Here is a 10,272-nt window from a genome sequence, read left to right on the forward strand (position 1 = left end):
CAGAATTTTTTGCTAATTTTTCCGCGGCATTCTCACGGATCTCCGCATTTTTCCTAGGCCCTGCCACGGACTTTCTTTTTCGTGGCATTCTCACGGATTGGTTACTCAACTGTTTTTTCCTATTTTCAAACCATTGTCGCTTCGGTTTTGGGTTAGATTTGGTGTTTGCGTTAGTATGTCACTGTAAGTATTGGTTTATACAATTTTTTTCTGATGTATTCTTCAATATTTTCTAAACTTTAATCAATTGTCGCCTGGCGTTGGGGTTAGAGTTGGGTTTGGGTAGGGATGTCATTTTATGTAAATCTAACCCAAAACCGAAGCGACAATGGTAACAAAATAGGACGAAACAGTTGAGTAACCAATCCGTGAGAATGCCACGGAAAAGAAAGTCTGTGGCAGGGCCATGGAAATATGCGGAGATCCATGAGAATGCCACGGAAAAATGAGCAAAAAATTCTGTGACTATATGCCACGGAAATTCGTGAGATCAGGTTGGTTTTAAGATAAAACAAGATGTTTAAATGTCACAAACACACTATTTGGTTCATCATTTGTAAATATAATGTCATATATGTTATTAAAAAACATATTTATATTTCATTTTTGTGTAAAATTAACTGTACCTGTCAAAAATATTTTGCAGCATCCGGGTTACCGTGTGCTATTAGTTTTAAGCGGATGTTATCTGATAATAACAAATCTGCAAATGTCACTACTGGCCAATCAGAATCAAGCATTCCAATGAGCCAAGAAAAAAAAGGTAAACATTTATGGTGCTTTTCCATTGCATAGTACCCCACGGTTTGGTTTAGTTTAGGTCAGGTTGCCTCAGCTCACCTCACTTTAGGCTTGTTTGACTTCATGCTGCGCCCCAAGAACCGACAGCCGGATTACATCAAAGTATTGTGAGAATGATTCGAGAAATCATACAGAGTCTAATTTTATCCCACTCTCGCGGTACTTTGACGCCATCCGGCTGTCCGTTCTGGTCGTCGTGATTTCACCAAGTAAGATGTGATCTTGGATCAACATTTTAATCAAAGATACCCCAACCTACCCTTTACTCAAACCCTAAGCATTTTTAAACCCTCAAATGAGTGTGAAATAATAGTTTCAGGAGTATTTCTCAAAAGCCCCTAACCCAATCCTAAACCTAAATCTAACATACACACTAATCCTAAGCCTGCAATCTGATTGGTTAATGAAAATGTTGATCCAGGACCAACAATGGTGTTGATCCAGGATCATATCCTACTTGGTAAAATCACGTTCACCGTCAGTTCTAGTGGCACCGCATGAAGTTGAACAAGCCTTTTGGCTTGGTTAGCTTGGTTAGCCTTTAGCTTTTAGCTTTTGGCTAGGGATTATAGGCGTGTCGTTATATTTGCACTGCCTACTGCTGTGACATCATGTGAGAGCGTTGTTGTACATTCACATACATTCATTTATTTCTCAGTCCGCCACAATATTAAAATTGATCACCACTAGGGTGACCATACGTGCCATTCTTCCTGGACGCGTCCTGGCCAGGATTTCGGGTTCGCCTTCCGGAACGTATGCTGTCAACAAATACGACTTCTGGAAGACGCACTGAAATCCTGGCCAGGACGCGTCCGGGAAGAATGTCACGTATGGTCACCCTAATCACCACAATAGATTTATTTGTTTATCACTACCTTTTTCTCACATGACAGTTTCTGTACAAATACCCGTGGCGTCGGTCGACGCGCTCCGCTAAGTATCATTTAAGTTGCATTTAAGCGTATATGCAGACGTGCGCGTCGCAAATTTGCCGCCACAAACTGCAAGTCTGGAAAAAAACTGTTATGGTGTTCCTGATTCTCAACTTGTGGGTGTTTTTCATCGCTAAAAGGAAGTTTGGAAACTTACAGCAAAGCGCAGATGACAACAGGTTTACTCAAGACAGCACAAGCTAACATGAAGGTAAAGCTAATCTTTTACATTATAGCGATGGCGCTTGTAGTGACGATTCTCTTAGACCAATCAGTGATCTACAGTGTTTTCACGTCACGTTTTGGTATCAGCTCGGGTCGCTCAGAACCCTGACCAAAGTGGTACAAAAAAAAGTATTGGGTCCTGCGTACTGCACCCAGTGGAAAAGCTCCCAAAAGTAAGCTGACCCGACCCAAACCAAACCGTGGGGTACTATATAATGGAACAGCACCATTAGGTACAGTATACATTTGGTACCAATATGTATTTTACCATTTCTACTGTCAAACATCTCTCTTTAAATCATAATTTATTCATAACAGAAATTTTGCATATTTGTTTTTTTGTCATTTGCTATTTTCAGTATAATGCTCTGTTAAAAAAACATAAGCTTTGCTTCTTTGAACCAAACATTATGTACGTTCCTTACATAAATTCTTCCCAGGAAATCTTAAGGGGCCACTCAAGCTGTGTGTTGATATGGAATGAGGCCATCGATCCAACATAACAAAGAAAACACACACTGTTAAGTTCCTTTTGAAGAATAAGATGTTATGATAAAAGCTCTCTGGCAGAGATGGGCAGCGGAGGGTTCGGTCAGGGCGGTGGATAGTTCAGGATAGCACCTCTCTTTAATTTTCCGCACAGGAGGAGGCAACAGAACAGCTGGTGTGAAATAACCACCCCTACAGGGAGGCATGCGCTGTAATTTATGATTCATGAATTATTCACACTCGCCATAGACTTTTCATCAGGCCTCATTTCAACACGCTTTGCAGAGGGAGTGTGGGAGGGAGGGGCAGCTGGGCTGGAGGTTTGTCATGGCCTTGAGAAAATCATCTTTGCGACGCTTTTATTTAATTGTCAAAATCATAGTTGGAAGAACAGGAGAAATGTGATTGAATATATGTAGATTATATTCTGTTGTCAAAAAAAGAAGCTGTGGGCTCCAAAATGGATGTTTTTTTCATACAGAACTAAAGGAATTTGGTCTGCATCTTTCACAGTTGATCATTAATCATGAGGTTTTAACCTTGAAGGTGTAATGTCATTGATTTAGCGACATAACACCTCAAATCTAACACCCGCTTCTGTTGTCCTCAACCTGTTGTTGCTCTCAGTCTCTTAAATCAAAATGACATATGAACATGATTTAAACAGTGTGACAGTTTATTACCATTCTGTAAATGGTAGCATGAAAAATCTTTCCTGCAGTGGGCTTTGTTTAATGAATGGCTCTCATTACCTGAGTCTAAAAATATATTTAATTAAATAGATATTTTTTATAACGGAAAGGCAGTTTCCCATATGTTTCTAGGTCCATAAATGGACTTAAATAAGAGTGTCTAATTTCCATTCAGCAAAAATGATTGAATTAATCAAACTAGGACTTTATTCTTGACATTCTCTAGGACATTTTAATAGTTAACCCCAACCCTGCAAACCATATATGGCGCTTTTCCATTGCATAGTACCCCACGGTTTGCTTTGGGTGGGGTCAGCTTACTTTGTGAGTGCAATACGTAGTACCGATACTTTTTTTAATACCACCTCGGTCGGGGTTCCAAGCGACCCGAGCTGATACCAAAACATGACTGTAGATCACTGATTGGTCTGAGAGAATCGTCACTACCAGCGTCATCGCTATAATGTAAAAGATTAGCTTTACCTTCGTGCTAGCTTGCGCCGTCTCGAATAAACCTGTTGTCATCTGTGCTCTTCTGTAAGTTCCCAAAATTCCTTTTAGTGATGAAAAACATTCACAAGTTGAGAATCAGGAACACCATAACATTTTTTCCAGACTTGCAGTTTGTACCTGCACATTCGTGACGCTTACGTTCATATAATATGCTTAAATGCAACTTAAATGAGGCTAAGCGGAGCGCGTCGACTGACGCCACCGGTGTTTGTACAGAAACTGTCATGTGAGACAGAGGTAGTGTTTAACATCTATTTGTGGTGATCAATTTTAATTTTGTGGCGGACTGAGAAATAAATAAATGTATGGGAATATACAACGACGCTCTTACTTGTATGATGTCACAGCAGTAGGCAGCGCAAATATAACGACATGCCTATAATCCCTTCCACTCCGAAGTGATACTAAACTCGATGGAAAAGCTAACCAAGCCAAAGTTAGGTGAGCTAACCCAAACCGTCAGGTACTATGCAATGGAAAAGCGCCATTAGTGTGCTTTCCAATATATGCCTGGATCATTACTTTAACACTGGTTTACATGCAAATATGAGATTATAAAAGACCATACTAGGAATTACTTCTATGTTGAAATGAAAATGGATGGGTAAATGGATCCTTGGTCGGCTGAGTATACGTGCAGAACTTGGTTTCATCTTTAATATGGGCTCAGGAAAATAAGAGATTTTTGAGGATACACACACATCTATATTTAATAAGCATGGTGATGGACTTATATAACACATAGACCTTATTCCTCTGCTGATCTGTGAGCAGACAAATTTCCCAAAGCACCCAAGAATTCGGAAATTACAGCTCGAATTGTATTTGCTTTCAACCTAGATTTTTGCAAACATTATTTGTGCTGAGAAAATGAAAAGTCTTTGTATCTTTCAAGGATTCATATTCTAAGCATCATGTATATACAAAGGGTAAAAAATAGGGATCAAGTTCCTCTGAGCAATAAATACATTCTATAAATGCTGGGTTATTTTCAGCAGCGCCAGGTCAGAAAGGTATGATCGCAACCCATTAGGTTGTAATTCAACGTACGCTGGGTTGTTTTAACCCATTGTTGGGTCAATTATAACAATTTTCTGGGTTAATAGAATCCAACATCTGGGTTGGTCCCTTTTTGATCCTTTTTTTGTGTATGTATACTAGGGATGCACCGAATCCAGGGTCCTTGCCACCACAAGATAAATCAGCATTGCAAATTGAACATGTAGCTCGACTTGAACCACCTTTTGGTTGAAAGTACTGCCAAACAAAACTTTTTTTGCTTACGAGTTCCATTTTCAGATTCTCACAGCCTAATACATTCGAACGATCCACATCTAAACACCTTCACCTAATAAATGGCCGCATGACGTCAACCAGCGTAGCGCAAATCTAAGGTTCGGCCGAAACCGAACCCCGTCAAAAAGCCCAGTATTTGGTCGATTCCAAATCCGAATCCTGGATTTGGATGTATCCCTAATGTATACTGTATAGTTTCTGACTCGACTATGTGTAACTTGGATCCAGTGAAATAAACTCATAACTATAATGCCTTTTTATCAAATGTTTCCAAACCACCACCACTGTCTGCTGGCATTGCAGCCCCAGTTAATGTTATAATATTAATGCCAGCAGGTGGTTCGTATTACTCAATTTAACCATTATCTTGGTAGAAACCTTGAATACCTGGTTGGCTTAATAATGGAAGATTGAAAGGTGGAAAGGACATAATAAGTCTTTGAAAAACATCTGTTGGGACAAAATTGTTATACAATTCCATGTGGTGCCAGTAGTGAGTCAGCATTTCCATCAACTAATGGCACCAGAACAAGGGCCAAATAGCTAACAAGGGAATTTGCAAAACACACAGTTTATCATAGCTCTAATTTGACATGGTTTTAGTTAATTGGGTACAATGCCGGGGGCATGCTTTGACTTGAGGGACTGCTAGGAATGCTGGGAATCAATTTTCTAGGTCATTTCTGTACTGCCAAGCTAAACCTGAGCCAGTTTAGGTCTGTTCATACATGGTAGACATTTTACTATCCTCCATACTGGGATACACATACATGATAATGGACGCGTTGGTGTGCGTGTGTAAAATAGCAAGCATGGTTCAGACCTTAATGAATATCCCCACATCATTCAAAGAAAACATCTGTTTACTAACCTTATGTGAGATTCCAACTATTTTTAGGTGTTGATGCGAGGCAATGATTTTTGTGTTCGATAAATGTGAATTCTCATGGCAGTGAGCATGATTTATCAAATGCTGCATCTGCTATCTGACGAAAATGACAGATAACCCAACGGATGACTGTATACATCTGATGAGAGAGAAGCATCATTGGATATTTTGTCAGCTGGTCACTGCAGTAGAGCAGACAGATATTAGATCTGACCCAATGATGACCCGAACCAGTTACAAACCTGTTTATCATACAAAAAAATCAAGATAGAAGTTATTTTATTTATCAAATCAATTAAAAGAATTAAAAATATTAATCAAAGCAACCAACAAATACTGTACGTTAAGACATGCCATAATTTTTTTAACCAATGCTTTATTTTTCACGTGAGACATTATTTTACTTTATGTGCTAAAAAATGAACTTGAGTTGAGTTTTCTAGCTAATTTATTTTGAGTATCACTTTGGTGTATCATCAAGCCCGATTGAGGTTAAAGGGATAGTTTACTGAAAAATGTAATCTGTTGTTAATTTACTCATCCACAGGCCGACGCTGGGTTTTGTCATCAACCGGACGTTGGATTTTGACGTCATTCCCTTGGCCTAATGTTGAATTGTGACGTTAAACCGACGTCGGTTTTTGACGTCTTCTTGACGTCGAGTTTTGACGTCAGTCCGACTTTGGGTTTTGACGTCAGCCCAACGTTGGGTTTTGTCGTCTGCCGGACGTTGGGTTTTGACGTCAGCCCGACGTTGAATTGCGACGTCAAACCGACATCGGGTTTTGACGTCATCTTGACGCTGGGTTTTAACATCAGTCCGACGTTGGGTTTTGACATCAGTCCGACGTCGAGTTTTGACGTCAGATCGCATCGAGTTTTGACGTCAGATCGATGTCGAGTTTTGACATTAAACCGATGTTGGGTTTTGACATTGGCCCGATGTTGGGTTTTGTCGTCACCCGGATGTTGGATTTTGACGTCATTCCCCATTCGTTGTGACGTTAAACCGACGTCGGTGTTTGACGTCATCTTGACGTCGGGTTTTCACGTCAGTCCGACATTGGGTTTTTGACATCAGCCCAACGTTGGGTTTTGTCGTCAGCCGGACATTGGGTTCTGACGTCATTCCGATGTTGGGTTTTGATGTCAGCTCAACATTAAATTGTGACGTCAAACCGGCATTGGTTGTGACATCAGGCCGACGTCGGGTTGTGACGTCAAATCGACTTTGGGATTTATGCAAGAATGCAAGAACATACTGTACAAACATCAAATCAAGTAAATTCAGAGCAAGAGATCAAACTGCTGAGACACTTTACATTATTGGAAAACATAAGCAGACTTTCACGTTTGTGCTGGGGGTACATAACAGCAAACCAGGGCACTGCAATACTTTGAGATTAGCGAGAGACTGTGGCTTCATGATTTTTAAATATTGTTTTTATGCATAGCATTTTTTTGCCTTAAGTTACTCAATCTACCTGCTAATATAAGATAAGACAAATATTTATTTATTTATTTTATTCATAGCTCAAACTAAATCTAAATTGGTCTTGTTTGGGGGGCAGAGCCTCTAAGGGTGTTTTCACACCTAGTTCATTTGAGCCCTCCAAACACTCTCAGAGCAGTTCAGGGTGTATATGTGAACAAACCAAGTGATCTCAGACCCCCCTAAAATGACCCAAAAGCGAACCGAACTCAGACCACATCCGAGGTGGTCTGAGTACGGTTCGCTTTTGGGTTCTTTTGTGGTTCGATTTCTTTTTGATATGTGAAATCAATGAGGTCCCGATCCGCTTTACGTGTCATTTTGACATTGTATCAAAATCAGCTGCTGCACAGAAAGCTGGGATCTAAGTTCTTATGAAGTTGTGTTGTGAACAAGAAAGGGTCTGACATCACTTCAGTTCTGAAGAGAACCAAAAAATGAACTAGGTCCTCTTTTGAGTCCACTATATTGTGAACACCAAAAGGACTGAGGTCATATTCGGCTAATTCACTTTAAGTGAACTGGGTTTGGTTCTTTTAAAATGAACTATATGTGAAAACACCCAAACAAAATAGCACAAGCAATAAACAATATAATACAAACACTGTGAAAAGTCTTGCCACAGCCGTAACTTTATGCTGGTATGGCGAGACAGCTTTATACCTAGAATTTTTGTTGCGTTTTATAAATAATTTGTGGCGTTTTTACAATATCGCGAGATATTGTGGTATAAAATCTCATTACACCTCTAGTAAACACTGTAAACTGTATTCTTCTATTGCGTAAAAGCCAAAATGCATCTACTGGTCGCGACCCACATGGTGAGAACTACTGATATGGTGAAAACACATAAGGTGATATTTTATTTGCGTGTGAGTGTGTTTACAGTATGTGTGTGAAATTTGATTATATTTGAAGCATGATTATAGACTTTTTAAACTATGTCACTTTAGCCAGATTGATCTGTCAACCTCTCTGCAAGTTTTATTTCAATATTTTTATATGAGATATGAGAGCTGTGTAATTAACTTTAAAAAAAACCCTCTCTTTGCATAATTATGTTCTTTGACTCGTCATTTCCTCAGGGCTACAAGGACGAGCTTGTCTTATTTTTCTTCCACAGTTCAAAAAACAAAAATTTTTCTTCTGAACTACAATTTATACAAATGACAGGTCACGATGTGATGTGGCTCACCATTTCGCAGTAGTCTCTTTAAGAGCCCGGTAGATTATAGGAGAGGAAAAAACAATTGACTTTGCTTCGCCTTACCTGTCAAAACAAGAGAAAAAAATGAGACGTTTTCTTCCTTCCTCTATCTCCTTCCCGTCCTGTTGACAGCTCTATAAATCATTATGAAATAATTGTGTGTTTTTAATTAAATGTGAGATGGTTGCTATCAGTATGTTGGGCTCTGGCACAAAGGCATTGTGTACCTTTGAGGATGTGAGTCTGAGATTCGAGTGTACTACGGTGCACGGGGTGGGGGTCATAATTCAACACTGGTGGGACAGCTATAGGCAGACTGGTGTAAATACTGGCCGCTGGCTCGAAGAGAAGGACCTTGATGATGGCAGTGCTGTAATTGAATGCTCTGTATATTGTGTTATTACAGACTGCAGTGTCATATTTCATGCGTGGCTGTGGTGAAGTGCATTGGAGTGGGCTTGACATCCTTATCGGGACGAGCTGTCTTGACTGCTCCGATCAAGTGTGGTACGGTTTAAAAGAAGCAAATACCAGAACCGGACTAGCGTGAACGGCATCGCTAGTCGAGTGTCAATCCGTGCCCGCTCTCCATCTTAAACTTAATCAAACGCAAACACATATGTCAGCTGCTGTTCAACAACAACATCATCTATCTTGAAATTGTTCTCTGCTATTGTGTTGATGATAAACCGGATGATACTGTAATTTTTTTAAGTGAGTAAAACAGTAAGATGGATGAAGAGGATTCATTGAAGCGGACACTGCAATGATTTTATACATTACATTCTGCACAATGAGTCTAGTTTAGGATGACAAACACAGACAGCACTGTGGAAAAGTCTGAGGCTACCACCAGCTTTAATGACCATCCATATATATTTTCCAACCTGATCGCACAGGAATTCCTGCGTATTTTACAAGTTTGATAATTCCAACCTATTCTCCTTCATCCATTACAATCTCCAAACAATTAGTTGTTCCTCAAAATCTGTATTTTCGTCTGATACAGGCTCAAACATATAAGGTCTGTTTACTAATGTGAGCTACTGGCATGAGCCTCAGAGCAGAGCAATCAGAGCAGAGCTCAACATTATTATTCATGACCCTTCCAAAAAGGGCAAAAATAGACAATTTCATTCAAACGACAAATCCTAGGGTTGTAAATGGACATGTAAAATGTTTCTGGATCATTTTTGCCCTTAATAAAGTTACATACCTTCTATGTATATATCAAAGAACAATTTAGCATAGTATTTCAATGCATTCTTTGGCACCTTTAATACGTAACCTCAGGTTGTATATATGCTGCTGGCCACTATAGGGACCTAATCGCTTTCACGTACCTTGACGTTGTAATATGGTGCTTGCACAAACAAACTGTTAGGTTGTTATTTTTGAAGGACAGTCTCGATAATTCATTTGTATTCGTACTAAGTAAATCGTACAAAAATTTACAATTATTAGGAAAGCAATAATAATAACCCACCTCTAACCTGCCACTAAACCCAATGTCATGGGGCGAAAGCACAAAAATGCCCAAATTCGTACACCATCATACAAATTAGCCACATAGTAAAATAGATACTAATTGCCATAACATTGGATAAAATTTGGTAGGTCTATTTATTAAGACAAAAACAGAAATTTGCATTAAGCACATTTTAAACTCTTGGGGAGACTGAAGGCTTCCATTTCATTAAGGTTTAAGAGCACCTGCAGGTTTGTGCTATTAC

Source organism: Misgurnus anguillicaudatus, chromosome 4, assembly GCF_027580225.2.
Source record: "Misgurnus anguillicaudatus chromosome 4, ASM2758022v2, whole genome shotgun sequence".
Classification (NCBI taxonomy): domain Eukaryota; kingdom Metazoa; phylum Chordata; class Actinopteri; order Cypriniformes; family Cobitidae; genus Misgurnus; species Misgurnus anguillicaudatus.